Source organism: Canis lupus, chromosome 11, assembly GCF_048164855.1.
Source record: "Canis lupus baileyi chromosome 11, mCanLup2.hap1, whole genome shotgun sequence".
Classification (NCBI taxonomy): domain Eukaryota; kingdom Metazoa; phylum Chordata; class Mammalia; order Carnivora; family Canidae; genus Canis; species Canis lupus.
In genome coordinates this window covers 4,482,983-4,499,659 of record NC_132848.1, presented here as the reverse complement: position 1 = coordinate 4,499,659, position 16,677 = coordinate 4,482,983, and the positions used below count along the sequence as shown (strand labels likewise).

The following is a 16,677-nucleotide window of genomic DNA, read 5'->3' as shown; positions in this document are numbered from 1 at the left end:
GACCTTTGTTTCTTGAAGTAAATTAGAGACAAAATTATTTTTTCCTGCTTAACATTAATAATATGACATCTATTTAGCTTTGCTACTCTGGCAAACCCGACTTTTAAGGGGAAGTACCATAGTTCTAGTGGGTAATTAATAGTTTTCTGTTTCTGCCAGATGTGTGTACGTGTGTTGTGTGTACGTGTGTGTGCACCTGTGTCACAGAATTTGAATTTGGTTTCCAAAACAGCAATGCACTGTTTCATCTCTTCTGTGATGCCTCTAGGGATTAGCTAAAGGGCCACAATTGCTAATAAAATTTTACACCAGTAAACTTGGCTTGAAGAGCTGCTGTAAAAACCCCACTGATTGTCATAGGCATTCATTCATAAGAATGCACACTACCGAGCATATGTGGGACAGGATGTTTTGCTATGCCAAAAGCGAATTTTCATGCTGTTGAATTTATGCATTTCCCGCTGCTACTCAAAAGGCTTGTCTGAATGTTCGGGCAGGGGAGAGTGCTCTCTGTGGAAAAATGTTCTCTTCTGTTTGTGTCAAAAGGTCTGACCTGTACTCCAGTCCCCAATCAGAAGTAATTTGCACACTCTCTTAGATAATCTTCCAAAAATCCAAGAGGATAGAATCCTGGCTTATTTTTTGCTTAAAAAGAAAAGGGCTATAAAAAGAATATTAGGAAGGGAGAAAATGGTCTTAAAATGGAAACCAAAACAGGCATTTGGGAAAGATAAATGCAACATCCCCTTCACCCTCAGGAAATGAAATTTTTCTGACAGGGTCGGAGACTCTGCTTGGCAAACCTTCTTAAATTAATTACCTTCTTGACATTTTAAAGGAAGGTTTCAGATTGTAAATTTAACCCAGACAAAGCATTCTTTTTAATCTTGTCAGTATGCAAACTACTTTGCACTGCAGTCTGTGAATTATTTATCAGAGGAACGACCCCAAAGGGCGAAAGGAAAAAGCAGGCATATTTGATCTGAGATCCACAGCTAGATGTAGTTCTTTGCCTTAGATCTGTACCTGTTGCAACTACTTAACTTTTTTTTTGCTTTTGATGTTTTTAATACCCTGAGCATTCTTTGTCTCCTAGAGGAAGACATTCGGTACCATTTTATAATGTGCTTATTAAGATGAGTAAAATATATGCCTCAGCAGGTTTTATATGGCAGCCACAGTTCAGGTTGGTGGGGAAAACAACAGGGCTTCTTTTCAATTTTCTTTCACGTTCTATATGCTAGACAAGCAGCATCTCAGCCTACTCTTGGGCCCATGTGAAAGGGAGCCTGCAGGGATCAATGGTCAAGGAAATTAACTCTTCCAGGTATCAATAAACTTGTGTACATAAGATTTCAACAAACATTTTGCAGATTAGTTTAGGGCTTAAAGAAAAGTGAAATTTGCAATGCCTAGAAGCTATAAAACAAAGTTGTGGCTTTCGTTCTAAAATTGAGTGTTCTTAGATTAAATGCTTTGGGATCAAGAACACCCATACAATGGGACATGCTTATTAGTTCTAAAGCATTAGGCCTTAGACGTGGTACTAGAAGAGAAACAGGGCACATAAAGTAATAGAGAGCAGTTTCTGCTGCCTCCAAGGAGAGAGTTTGCAGAGTGATGGTAAACTCCACTCTGAAAGACCTTTCCCCTGGCTTTGGTCTTAGCAGGTGGGATCTATGCATAGGGCACAACATCTCACCTGAGAACTCTTCACATGTCCTGCCACTATCTCTTTTCAGGAAATCCCTGGGCTGCCCTTCAGAAAAAAAAAAAAAGGAAGGGATGCAACTTTGTCTCTTTTCCTGCCACATGTGCTTGTTTCACTTTGAACAGATAGCCCCAGCCCATCAAAAGACTGGGGCACCTTTGGTAATTGTAAATAAAAACTCCCAGCATGCACAGCTATGTCTTCATGAGAGACTCCTCTCAAAATTAATAAAAGGCACACATGTGATAGTTAAAATAAAGCTAAAAAGCAGACAAAATTTTTCATTTAACTCTTAAGAGCATGTGGGGCTGATTTATTCTCCTTCAAAATGCTGCTTTGTTATCATAAGAAGCTACCATTTATTGAGTAATTACTATGCTCTGTGCTCTTACAACTCACCTACAAGGAACGTCTTATTGTCCTGTCCACACTCTTCCTTTAAAAAAAGAAATATTTATTCATTTATTTTAGAGAGAGAGAGAACAAGCAGGAGGAGCATAGGGAGAAGGTGAGAGAATCTCAAGCAGACTCCATACTTGAGGGTGGAGCCTGACCCGGGACTCGATCTCATGACCCTGAGATCATGACCTGAGCTGAAGCCAATAGTAGGACACTTAAACAATGGCACCACCCCAACACCCTTCCACACTCTTCCTTTTTTTTTAACAGCTGAGGAAGCTGAAGCTTGAAGGGCCATTAAGTCTTAAGCCAATGGTCTTGCAGCTTAGCTACCTGAGATTTAAACTCCGGTCTTCATGACCCCAAATTTCATGTGCTGTGCCTCTCTAATAGTGAGATGTGACCCTAATTCCATTTAATTGCCTGTAATTCTTCTCTTCATGAATGTTTAAATCTGGTAGAAGTGTAATAACCCTAACATAGAGGGCTGAACAAAGAACTATACTTTATAATTTGGGGGGTCATGCTAGAAATGTTTCAAACTTGTGCTTGTATCTTAACAATCTATTTTCTAAATAAACTATTGTGTGCAGTTTACATAAACCAACAAATGAAAGACAGCATATAAATCTGAGTTTCAACAAGTATATTTTCCAGAAGAATTACATAGGTACCTGCCAAGGATATAGCATGCAACCAGCAACAAGTAAATTGATGTTTGTTAGTCTGTGCTTTCTCAGATATGCAGGGGATTTACCTACTTAATAGGACTTATAAGAACAAATCCCCTGAGCATGAATTAGAGAGACTGGGCACTCTGAGGCTTATCCTTTCATAGAGCTGTCACACATATTAATTGAAGGACCACGAATGTCTTGCTCACTTTTTAAAATAATTCCTTTTTCATTCACCTCTTGAATAAGCACCAAATGGAGAGCACTAGATCCTCTACAACAAGGTCATCTTCCCTGGGTGAAGCTGAACAGTGATATCCAGACCCAGGGAGGACGTCATTTCAGAGTCATGGCATGTCACTGGCATGTCATTTTCAGAGCTGGAAGGAAACGTAGAGGTCAGCAGAAGTCCAAAATTTTATTCACAAAGAGATGAAGAGACAGGTGCAAACTTGTCTGAATTAGAGCAAGGGCCAACTAGACCACATGTGTCTTGAGACTCCTGGAGGCTTTAACTGGAGACAGAATTTTTTATTTTAATATCACCTGGATTAGTCAGAATTCTCCAAGAAAACAAAACCAACAGAAAGAGAAAGATGGAGATGAAGAGAAAGAGGGGAAAAAAAAGAGATTTATTAAAAGGAATTAACTCATGTGATTATGGAAGCTGATAAATTCCAAGATCTACAAAATGGGTCAGCCAGCTGGAGATCCAGGAGAGCCACTGCTCTGGTTCCAGTCTACATCATGGGCTACTGGGCTTGAGACCCAGGAGATCCTATGTTTCAGTTCAATTCTAAGGCAGGAAAAAAAACCAATGTACGAATTTGAGGGCAGTCCGTTAAGGAGGAATTCTCTCTTATTCAGGGGAAGGTCATCTTTTTTCTTCAAATAGGCCTTCTGTAATAGGTCCCATCAGATTGGACACATAAAATTAAGTATCATTTCACCTAACCTGATGACTGTACTCTTTTAATTCACATTTCTGTTAAGAGTTAATTCTCACATTTGAAAGTTAAAAGAAAAGCAATTCAGATATTCAAAAAATACTGCACTTATTATCAAAGCATATCAAAAGCAGTATGCTTTTGTTTACCTATTAAAAGGTTATCAGTTCAGTGAAGAAGTTGCTTTACATTTAACAAGATCCTCAGTGACATTTATTGGCTCTTCCAATGTTTCGATCTCGATATTGAAGTTATCATATTCTCTAAAATGCAAGAGCAAAACTCACAGAGATAAGTAATACAATAAACCTTAAAGTCTAATTAAATTTAATGTTTATTTAGACAATTAAATCACTTAGGCCAACATATAGTGAAAATTTTGGGTATTGTAACTTGTTTTCTAAAGGATATGAGACGCTGGGGAGGACCTTTCTTCAATCACACAAATGTAATGATCCATTTTGTTCGGTATTCCATGAGCATTCGATACCAATGGAAATAAAACAAGTTTGTCATCCATTTATTAAGTAAATCCATACAAATGGACATATATTTAAGATCATGTAGGGGTAGTTTTAAAGTATATCCACAAACTCTTTCCTACTTCCCCCTTCAAGAGGTAGAGTTTAATCCCCCTCCCCTTGAGTGTGGGCTACATCCAGTGACTCACTTCTAACAAATAGTATACAGCAGAATTGGTGGTATACAGCTTCCGAGATTAGGTCAGAAAAGATAGTGTGGCTTCCACCTTCCTCTGCCTTGGATTGCTGTCTCTGGAAAAAGCCAGCCATAATATCATGGGGGCTCAGAAGCAGCCCCATGGAGAGGTCTGCGTAGTGAGGAACTGAAGCTTCCTCCCAACAACCAGCAATGAGCTGAGGGCCCCTGTCAACAGCCATGTGAGGGTTCATCATAGTGGACATAGGTCCCCCAGCTCTGGCCAAGCCTTCAGATGACTGCAATCCCTGCTGAGGCTATTTTTGCAACTGACTATAACAGGAAAGACCCTGAGTCAGAATCAACCAGCTAAGCTTCTCCCACACGTTTGAACCACAGAAACTGTGAGATAATAAAAATGTGTTGTTTTCAGCCACTGAGTCTGGGGGTAATTTGTTATATAACAATGGATAGGTCACCCATGTGAAGTCTAAATTGCCATTATCCTAAGACTTTTTGTCTACAAATTATCATCCATTTACAGTATATTATATTTATAATTTATAGATCATGTATTTAGGGGGCCAAAATAGATTTACGTGTGTATCTGTGGAAATAATATAATTTTAATATCTGTAAAACATTCTTTTTCCCATGTGAATTTCACTCTGAGCACAAGTGATAGAATTGTTTTCAATATTTTGTTGAAAAAATTGCTCTACTACAATAGCAGAAGCTTGACAGTTGTGTTAGAACCCATTTTAATCTCATTCCCTTTTTTTCAGTTGCAATGTAATAGTTTTATGAGAAAATATGAAGATGGTTAGTACTTTCATTCTTTTATTTACAGAGTTCAAGCATAAGTTGAAAGCACAATTAGTTCTTCTAAATAAACTCCCTACTATAAAAAATAATTAAACATTATCTATACCTATTCCTCCAAGATTAAAAATCATACTCCCTTTTATATCAACTCATTTCTAATTTTTTTTACTGATCCATTCATTCTACATTGATTCACTTTACTGATCTTTTACTATCTGTGCAACTCTAGATTTTTTTTTCTAGCTACTTTCTATTTTCACCTCTTTCCTGATATTTTTTCCTACTCTTTCTGTTGGCACTAGCCCCTCCCTTCTCTTCAACTGTACTTATAAGGTAGCTCCTTAAAATAAAATACAGTATTGTTTTTATCAGCTTCCAGTTATTTCAACTGCACATTCCTTCGATTGTTTCTTTTTCCTTTATCATGCTTTTGATACCTAACCCAATGGTGGCACACAGGAAGCCCTCAGTAAAATTACGTCGCATTGTATTTATTTCCTTCTCTCAATGGTTCTAGCCTCCTAGGATCTTACTCTCTGCTTTGGGGAAGAGCTTTATCTGGAACTAACCACAGCTGCAAAGGAACATAGAGGTACAACAGACAAGTTGCAAGGGGTTATAGAAAAAGGAACTAACAAAGAAGAGACATGGCCATACCACTCTCATGGCTTCTAAATACATTCCTAAATACAGGGACACAAAATCATTGAGTCTCCTCTTTTTTCTATTTTTCCTTTGACTATCCTATGGGCAGGGTAGACATATATATGTAGTGTCACTGCCCTCTTTCAATAAAGTTTGAGCTTAAGGTTTGCTCATATCTGCCCAGCCAGCTAGGTTTATTATCTTCTACTTGAATGTACATTTCTGCATCCTTTAGAATTTCAATGTTCCCCAAATGCCCACTCCAATATATTTTTTCTCACATTTTCTATGGTCTATAATAGAGTTGGCATATAGATGGTTGGATGGTTTTACCTTCTATATATGTATTTGTTCATTGCACTTCCTAATATAGCATTCAGTATTTATTTTTCATCATTAACAGTTGACTGCTCTGTTTCAAATATTTGAGAAAGAGAAAAAGTGGGAGAAAAGTAAGTGAGAATTACTGATAACTCGGGTTTAGGAGTATTAACAGTAATGATTTCTCCTAGAAAATACAAGAGTGAAAAGGATGGCAAAGATATACAGGGTGGGACCAGGGGAGAGGCTGCACCCTCTACCCATTACTATTTGGTAGCTAATATTAGAGGGGTCTTTTTGGATAGTTTATTCAGATTTGCTCAGCTCTAGAACTATATAGACACATAATGACTGAGTTTGGTCGAATTATTTTCTCTAACCTGTCTTTGCTGGGTTATTTGTCTCCTCTAGAACTTGTTAGATGAACAACTTTCTTACACTCTTCATCTACACAAAATATTTATAAACAGTGTGAAATAGAAAGAAGAAAGTGAGAGAGTAAAAGCCGGTGTGGAGAGCAAATATGTAAACCTTTTATTAGAATAGATTACGTTTGTGTGAATGAGAGACAACCATAAGGCAGTAATACAGTGGGCTGGCTTATCGTTTTACTTTATTTAGAGACTTGTATTTTGTCTAAAGGAGTGCCAGTTTCTAGAAGGAGAAGAAACAAAGGGAAACCGAGCCAAAGAGAAGACATGGGACTGTGGAAGGGCATATCATCTTTAGAGAAATTTAACATGGCTAGAGTTTGGTATATATGATAGGCAGTCGTGAGAGTAATGATTCTGACAGGATATATTCAGACTAGATTGTGAAGAATTTTGTGCTGATTCATTCATTCAAAAATATTATGAGGGCAGCCCTGGTGGCTCAGTGGTTTAGCACCACCTTCGGCCCAGGGGTGTGATCCTGGAGACCTGCGATTGAGTCCCACGTCGGGCTCCCTGCAGGGAGCCTGCTTCTCCCTCTGCCTGTGTCTCTGCCTCTCTCTCTGTGTCTCTCATGAATAAATAAAAAAAAAAATCTTTAAAAAAATATTATGAAAAATACCTACCGTGCACACTGTGCCAGATGAACAAGACAGTCACAGGTCCTGCCCTCAGGGAGCTTGTGATCCGTGTATGTCATTGTTTGAACTTGATCGTCTATGGGGATGGCTTATTAGACTTTATTGGATCATTACTCAAACAGTTGGAGCTTGAGATTTTCCAGGGACTCGTAGATCAATTAGAGATCTGTGGTAATGGTAACCGAGATTTAAAAAAATAAGAAGAAGAAGATGAGGGGTTAATAAGACAGTAATGAGAGGTGTAGAAGAAAGGTTAGAACTGGGGTACATTTTGGACTTAGAACTAACAATTAATTAGGTACATAGATATGAGATAGAAGGAGAAAAAGTGAAAGGAATCCCTGAGGTTTCCAGTGTGGAGGAGAGATTGAACAGAACAGACAGGATTGAAGGAGGAACAGGTTTGATTTGGAAGAAAAGGAGCTCACTTCCAAATCTGTTAAATTTAAAGGGACCTCCAGAACTTCTTTAGGTATTTAATTAAACTACCCTAATCTTAAAAGCTACCCTTTCCCTCCTATTTACTTTTCACCTTTACTGTTCTTGACCCCAGAACTTTGGGAAGGTGGGGAGTGTGATCAGAGTGTGTGGGGCATCAGGGAACCGGACCTGGATGTGTAAGCCGAGGTCCTGGAAACACCAAAACCACAGATGGGAAGGAGGAATCTGTAATTGGGCGTCTGATTTACATGACGTCAAACAGCAGATTGTTTGAACTATTTATTTTATTGGATTGCAGTTTTTTAATTGGCTGTGCAAAATTATGGTTTGCCATATAGTGTGCAAACATCTTTCTTCCTCATAACATAAAAACACCCTAAAGCTACTTCTGGCAAGGCTTACAGGCGGGGCCGGCTGACTGGGTAGATGAGTTCATTGGTATGAGCTCAGAAACACCAAGAAGGGAATCTACTCAAATTATCTTCTCCAGAGGCTAAAATTTCAACATGAACGGATCCATTTATTTGGCCCAAACACTATCACCCTACAAACATGCCACAGTGCTAATGCATGTATTATGGCGGGGACGTGCATTCATATTTAGATGCCTTTATTCCTACTCTTTCCTGTCTGAAATAACATTCCCCATGTAATTTATCTCATTTTTCAAAGACAGTTCAATTGTCACTTCCTTCCACATATTTCCTTGAACTTCCCCCGTGTGCCTGCCCAACACACACACATACACACACATACACACACACACACACTTTCCCTGAGATAACATATTTCACCCTTCCTAGGTTCCTATATCTTCTATATGTGCTTCTAAATTAGCAAATATCATACTACACTATTATTTTGAGTTTGGGGATCTTTCTTCTTCACTGTGGAATAAGCTTTTTTTAAAGATGGGAACATAGGGGCACCTGGATGGCTTAGTCGGTTGAGTGTCCAACTCTTGATTTCAGCTTAGATCATGATCTCAGGGCCATGGAAATGAGCCCTGTATTCAGCTCTGCACTCAGCAAGGAGTTGCTGGAGATTCTCTCTCTCTCTCTCTCTCTCTCTCTCTTTCTCTCCCCCCCCCAGCCCCTTCCCCTCACCCCCACTGCCTTCTTAAAATAAGTAAATAAATAAGTCTTTTAAAAAATAAAGATGAATATATTCTTATCTTATACATTTTCACACCCCTAACGTGCAGCACAATGACTAATAAATAGTAGATAAATGTTTATTGTTGAATCCTAACCAGTATAACACCCCTAACTGGGTGACCCCCAGGGCCCAGCTAAGATAGTAAGACAGGGATAGGAAACAGATTCCAACTTATCAACTCCAGTAAATTGCTTACACTGCCTGGAGCTTTGGTGAGGAAGGAGGCCATGATCCTTTCTAATCTCAATGTGAAAGAGACATTTGCCATGACACAAGAGGCAAGAGTGACAGCGTCATTTTTTTCTGTCCCTGAACTAGGTGTATTCTCAGTAAGGTAATCATTTACTCACTCAACAAATATCTTTCATGTGTCTGGCACTGTTGCTGAGCACCAGGGGACAGAACATGAAGATAATGAACATATAGCTCCTACCCTCAGGAATCCCAGAGACCTGGGAAGTAAATGATGTGAAAACAGTTGTAATTTACCCAATTTTATTATAATAGTTATATAATAATAATTTGCTAGATAGGAGGTAAAGGTGATTGTAGTAAAAAAAAAAGAGTATATATGTCTGTTTCCTATATTGCCCACAGTAGACAGCATGGTGACCAGTGCTCAAGAGAAAATAATCTCCAGGGTGGGTGATTACGTACATGGCATTATTGTTTAAAGACACCATTCATTCACTTGAAAGAATGTTTAGCAAATTCCTACAACATGTCAGTCCATGTGCTAGACATTGGACAGACTCTGGCAAGTAATATAATCTAAAAAAGAGGGCAAAAAATAAACTGGTAATCACACAATAAAATGTATAATTACAAATTATGATCAGTGAGAGCCCCAATCTGTTTCTTCAGTCATTCTGAACAGTCTTCAGGGTGCAATTTTGATCCGTAGGTTGACTCCTTTACTGAGATCGAAATTCATTAACCATTTGCATAAATATTCCATTCTGCTTTTCTCCATCATAGTAAAGAAGCTTACCAATTAGTCTCACATTTTCAGTGCTTGTGCATCAGTCCTCCAGAGCCCAGCCACCTCCAGGGTAACCAACCTGCGCATTTCTAGACAGTAAACCTGTGGGCCTAATCTGGATGGTTTTGATCTCAAAAAGTCAGTGCTGCCCAGAGGGACATTACTTCAATAGCCAATCTTCCTCTTGACATCTTTTAGATGTTTTGAAATCTACATTTCTAATAAGCCTAACCTCTTACCAAAACATCACCAAAAAAAAAAAAATTCCACTAAATTTTATTTGCAAAACTTAAAAGCAATAGAAAATATCTCTAGAATGAAGAGAATATATACCTATATCTGACTGACAATGCCCATTAACTAAAAATCCATTTATATTAGCTAATATTCCTTTTACCATAAAACCCTCATGGTCTCCAAAATTTATTGAAAACTATGCCCTAGCATTTAGCTTTGTTTCACATTCCATTTTGCAGGGAATCATATTTCACAAAATTTTTCACATAACTTGTTCTTAGCTTTGTGTTGTTGTTTACTATTTTAGACAAATTTATATTGCCTGTGCTCTCTATCCTTTTTATAGACCCACTGCTACTGCCCATACAAGATTCCATCTGGAAGCCTACCTATACTCAACACTATTATACTGCACTAAAATAACTCTTCCTTTATTTCCTTTTTGTCGTGAGTGTTATAAAAAGGGGAGTTAAGTATAAGCAATTGAGGATCATAGCCACTTGGGGTTGTTTGCTTGCCTCCAAATCGAGACTCCCTCTTGGTAAAGAAATAGCCTCTCCAACATGTCCTAAAAGTCCCTTCTGAAAAGTGCCCTTCACTTAAAGCCAGAGTTCCAGCTCCACTGACACCTGGCTGTTTGACTCCGAAGTGGTCAGTCCTTGCAGTAGGATCTAGCTCCCTTTTTATACCTGTTTCAGAGATTTGTCTTAACATGTACAGAAGTGCCACATAATCTATAAGTTACTCCACTGATGCAAGCGTGAACTGAGAGCTCCATTTCCTCGTGGGCAGTCCTGTCACGTGGACAGTGATGTCCAACTAACATAGAGAATGGAGCACAGGCTCGGCCAACGAATAATGTGAATCTGCATTCAGTCCCTGCATGGCCTTGCACAAATAATATGCTCCCTCTACCCTTGGTCTCCTCTTTTGTGCAATCAGGCATAGGTGCCAGAGCTGGGCAGGGGCTAGTACAAGAAATGTGTGATTATCCAGACAACAGGCTGATGTTGAGTAAATGTTAGTTTGTTTTGCCAGTGGTTTTTGGTTTTGTTTTATAACTGCAAGTAGTGGTCTCTGGGATAACCCAGAACAACCCTAAACCCCCTTTCACATGGCAGTCCTTCAAATGCGGCTGGGAAGCTCTAGAGCCCTCCCATCACTTTTTTACCATCAAACAATTCTTCTTTCTTGAATCGTTCCCCCTCCCAGCCTCCCATCAAGACGTCTGGGTCCCTCCCTGCTCCACCCATCTCTGGGCCTTCTCCAGCCTGCCAGTGGTTCTCTACAAAGAGAGCCACCCCAGGTTGCCTTCCCGGCTGCAGCAGTTTCTGGTGGTAATTACTTCTGCTGCATCTGTGTTTACCTTAGAACCTGTGGCTAAGGTAATTAGCTGGCAGCTGGCTAAGCCTTGGATAATAATGTGCCTGACATTTTAGGTATCTCTTTTCTAGAGATCTTTTTTTTTTTTTTAATACTTTCTTTCACTTACACAGTCAACAGATGATAATGGCAAATCATCCCTATGTGGAACACAATCAGGATTCATTTGCATCTGGGAGGAGATCCGCTTTTTTAAATGTGGCTGAGTTCAAAATGACAGCTTCTACACTTAAACAGTGTTTTTTGATTGCAGTCCTTTTTCACTTATTCACCAAACATTCATGGAGGTCCTGCTATGTGGAGGGCCCAGCGCTAGGTGCTAGGGACACAAACGCAAATATGACATCATCCCTTTCTGCGAAGATTTTGAAATTTGGAGAGAGGCAGGCATCAAACAATCAGGTGTCTGTGCCAAGTGCTGTGAGGTCGGCAGAGGGGGAGTGGGTCCTCAGGAGGAAACCCATGAGCAGGGCCTTTAATGGAAAATAAGTATGTAAATGTTTACGGGGCATATTGGAGAATCCAGCCGAGAACTTGCTTCCTAGACCGAGGCGTGTACACAAAAGTATTAAGGTCTCCTATCTTTGACCCAACATGATTAGTTGGAAATCAAAAGACAAGACTAGGGTAAGGCAAGCAAGGCACCTGAGTACAGGACTTAAGAAGGCACCGCACATACAGGGTTGCCCAGAGACCTTCAGAAGAGCCACCCCACTCACACCAGCCAGAGGGGAAGTGCCTCCTTAAATTTTGCACCCCTAGGCACTTCCCTTGCCTCACCCTAACCCCAGCCTGGATATATATAAGAATGTGTGTGTGTGTGTGTCAACAGGAACTATACATCAACAGGGCAATGCAAGACTCTTCCACGTATTTATTGATTTATTTAGGCCCAGAGGTGATCAATTGTGTAAACAATTCTTACACCTCCCTCAGCAATAAAGCTTGTGCCTGACCTCCTCTGACCTGATCAGAGGAGCTCACATTAGGAAATGAGGCCAACTTTGAAACACCCAGAACCCCAGTCATTCGACATGTGATGTTTTGTAGTCATCTAATATCTCCTTTACACCTAAAGAGCTATTTATATCTAGATGTCCTAAATTAAGTTGTCTGCAGAAAGAGGGTGATTGGATACAAAATCTAAAAAAAAAAAAAAAAAGCTAATGAAGCTCTTTATTCTTACAACTAAAAATAAAGGTTTTACAGAAGAGAGATTAAAAGGACAGGTCTAGAAGCAACTCCCACAGCAGGAGGAGGGTGTTGAGAGTCTGCTGTGCCCCAAGTCTGCGCGTCGAGACATGAGAATGATCTCAGTGGCCCAGACCGGGTGAACGTGGATGATAAAATCTCACAAGATAGGATTACTGAAAGAGTAGAAATCACACAATTAGGTAATTGCAGAGCCCACCTGAATGATATTACTGGCAGATGTGGATGCTGTGGAAATGTCTCTGTGCCACCCGATGGGATAACAGATATAATACTTCATTTCTACTCTGTGCCTAATGCTGTGCCGTAATTGCCCGACGACAACCATGTGAGATGTCCCTAAGTTTTCCAGTTCACTCCGTTGAACGTCAGTGATTATTCAAATTTGACACTTTTCACAACCTGTTGCTTAACAGCTTCAGTGTTCATTAACCTATCGATCATATATATACAGGGGATTTTTTTTCCAGAAAATTGTAATAGCTTTATGGCTGTACTTGACTTACCCCTGTGCACCTTGCCCGAGCAGTGCCCACCTTTCTCCCCCTTTCCCTGCACATCCTCAAAGCCCACTCAGGCTCGAGGCCTTCTGTGCTACACCCTCAGGACTCTGCTTCCCTGTCCTAGACTAACCTCCCTGCAGGAGCCAGCATTGCTCTTGCTGACCCTGGTGCCCCTCCACACAGTAGGATGTCTGGCACACAGTAGGTTCTTAATAAGTATTTGTGGAACAAATTATGCAGGGATGAGTATGTTGTTACATATCAGCGGATAAGGGTGCGTGTCTGTGTGCTCTCACCTCAGCAGCCCAGGGTGATACTTGAAAACCTATGTAGAAAAAAAAGAAAAGAAAGAAAGAAAAGAAAAGAAAACCTATGTACGATCCTGTCCCTCTGATCAGAACTTTCTGTAAGCTTTTCATCTCACGCAGAGTGACACCTCCCTGCAGCCCCAGACCATGTCATCCAGCTCCCAAGACCTCTCTGGCCCCATCACTTCTACTTTCCTCTGTAGCCCAGTGATTTCTTGCTGCTTTTTGTTTTTTCCTTTTGACATACTAGGCATGCAGCCTCATCAGTGCATCTGCTAGAATTCTCCCCTCAAGTTTCTCAGCATTAATTTGCCTCAGTTCTGTACTTCTCTGAGCCTTTGCTCAAATCCCACCTTTCCAGGGAGCCTCCCCCACTACTGGCCTTCCCCATATGTGCGCTTCCCCTTCATCCCCATAACTTTTATCCGTCCGAAACACTATGTGATGTACTTGATAATGCTAAGTTTTGTTAACTCTCTGTCCCCATTAAAGGTTGAGCTCTTCATGGCAAGGATCTTTGCCCATTTTGTCAGGTGATCCATCCCATGTGCCTAGAACCATGCTTGAAACATAAATATTTGTTGAATTAATGATTTGCAAATCACAGCTGAGCAAGTGCTGCCAATTTAACTTAGTATTTCATAAATGATGCATCATTTTCTTGCCTTGCTTTATCCCAACAACTTTTGGTGACAGGTATTTTTATTATTATTCTCATTTTTAGTTGAAGAAATTTCACCCTGAGAATTGAGTGGCTTGCTTTTTGGCCACAAGGTGAGTTGGTTCACCCAACCTCCATATGTGCCTCCTGCTATTTGGAGATTTTGGGAAAATAAAAACTACATTCCCTAGACTCCCTTGCAGTTCAAGTTGAATTCCCAAAGAGATTGCAAGCAGGAGTGAGGAGAGGACCATCCTTCTGCATTTTTGTCTGTTTCTGCTGGCCTGCATGGTTCTGTAAGAGCATTCTGGTGTCACTTCTCCAGTTTTCTGGTTGTTGAGAAAGCATGTTGGAGATCATAGGAGATCATAGCAGCAGCAAGGCTTCCCAATTTGGTTTCCTAAGCCCTGGGTCACATGACGTCATTCTTTAGCTCCCTGGGCAGAAGAGGCACTTGAAGGAGGAAAACAGAAATGGCTACACCAAGGTCTTGATCCCACCTGGTTCTAGTGTGGCCTCAGAGGTAGCAGCTTCTAGAACTTCTACAGTGGGGCAGTTCTGCTTGGTGCTCAGAATCAGAACTGGAAGCCAGTTTATAACATACTCCTTTGTCCTTCCAACAATTTTGCAAGCCTCTACTTTTGTATATTAAGTGCCTCTGTACTTAAAATATCTAAAGTGGCTTCTATTTTTATTCTGTAACTGATAGACAGGGCCACAGATTATATCATGAAAACTAAATTCTCCTTCTAGTGCCTTTTGATTCAACAAAATATTTCCTGAGCACTCATCTTTGGTATGTAAGACACTGGATTAGGTCCCTGGCACGAATGTAAATATACAATAATGCATAGTAACTAGATCTGTTGAGAGTTAACCCATTTGCAGAATTTGGGAATCCCTGACCCTTTTCAAATCCCTCACAATTCAAGAGAGCTCAAGGGGCTGTTTCACTTGTGCTTCCAAATGCAACTCCCTGTTAACCATCAGCAGCTTTCTCCATCCCGTGATCAGTCCTGACCACATGAAAGCAGCCTTGCTGTTCCCAACACAGGTTAAAAATGGAGAAAGTACCAGAGTGGAGTTGTGCCATCCACTGCCATCCACAAGAAGTGGCTTCTCCTTCATTTCACTCTCCAGGGGAGAGAAAAAAACTCCTCCCTCACCTGCCAATTGATGGTTGTGAGATTTAACTTCTCTGAGCCTCAGTTCACTCAGCAGTAAAACAAAAACATTTACATACCTTAAATTCTGTTAAAACAAGATAATCCCATTTATGAGGGAGGAAAACTAACAAGTGCTACTGCCACTACTACTATCACTATCACCAAACCTGACACCCTCATGTTTCTCAGACATTCGAAGAATTCAGCTCTCTACCTTGTTGCAACACTCTGCTCAGAACCTTCTGGAAAGAGGTAAATGGCCAACACTATGCAGTGCTAAGTGAGAAGCAATCTGAGTAACACGGTCCTTGACATTCAAAATAGTCTCTCCACTGCTAATGTTCTTGGGCCAAGTGAGTTTACAAACCTTCATCTTTCCTTCTTAAGAGGAAGAGAACCTTCCCAAATCTTCTTGGCCCCTCAGCTCATACACAGCCCCCTCATAAGTCATAGCCTACTCCCCTATTCCTCTAGATATGTCAGACATTTCTGAAGTCTCAGAAGGCATACAGATTGGACATTAACTAATAGTCTTTACTGACACCTCTACTTTACATAGATGAATAAGCCATTGTCCTGCTCTCAGGAAGCCTACAACCTTACTATAACGATGAGAAAAATAAATGTTAATTTTAACAAATGGACCATGCAAAAGGATGGGATGGGATGTAAATAGCAATAGTAGGCAGGCAAGCTCAGAGTCGAGAAGATTCTAATTACATCCTTCCTTTGTGCATTCCAACACTAGGATCATGAGCAAGCAATGGGGGCCTGCCAAGTCTCAGCTTCCTCACCTGAAAAATCAGATGTCTTTGAGGACTAAATGAAATGCCTGGGTAAGGCACTAGGAAGGTAGTAAGCATTGGATAAACAGAAACTTTTATTATTTTTCACTAAAGTGAATTCATGAAAACTTCTTGTGGAGTAGGGCAGACACTTATGGTGTCTTCTAGGTTGAAAAATCTAAATCCCATCACTAAAGGGAGACTAGCCATCATTTAGAACAAGGATAATGGAAGGGTTCACCACCTGTAAATCTGTGGGCCAGAGAGCCAAAAAATGTTTATTATTGTACAGGTGGCAAAATAACATCCATAGACCAATTTCTCTTTGCATATTGGTATCACCTTCTCAAAAAGACAGGGTATAGAATGCAATGATACACTACTCCTTTAGTTTATCAAAATGTATTATACAGTGAACAATACAAAATACTGACATGTTTATAATTGGTCAATATTTAGGCCTCGGGTAAACAAATTTAGATACTAAATGTAGCCTAAATCAACTACTCATAATTATTTTTTCTCATGATAATACTATGTTCCAGATGAATAGATTTCTTTTCAATGTAATCACCCCCATTTCCAACTAC

General features: G+C 40.1%; 1 long non-coding RNA gene across 1 annotated transcript in view; it reads right to left on the bottom strand.

The window, feature by feature from the left end:
* Positions 1–2,812: 2,812 nt before the first annotated feature.
* Positions 2,813–16,677, bottom strand: part of LOC140642437 (uncharacterized) — a 59,168-nt gene continuing 45,303 nt past the window's right edge. Inside the window, exons 3-4 of the long non-coding RNA XR_012038860.1 lie at positions 7,237–7,417; positions 2,813–3,164 (exon numbers count right to left, since the gene is read on the bottom strand). This is a non-coding gene — a long non-coding RNA (uncharacterized lncRNA). The remainder of the gene's footprint in view (positions 3,165–7,236; positions 7,418–16,677) is intronic.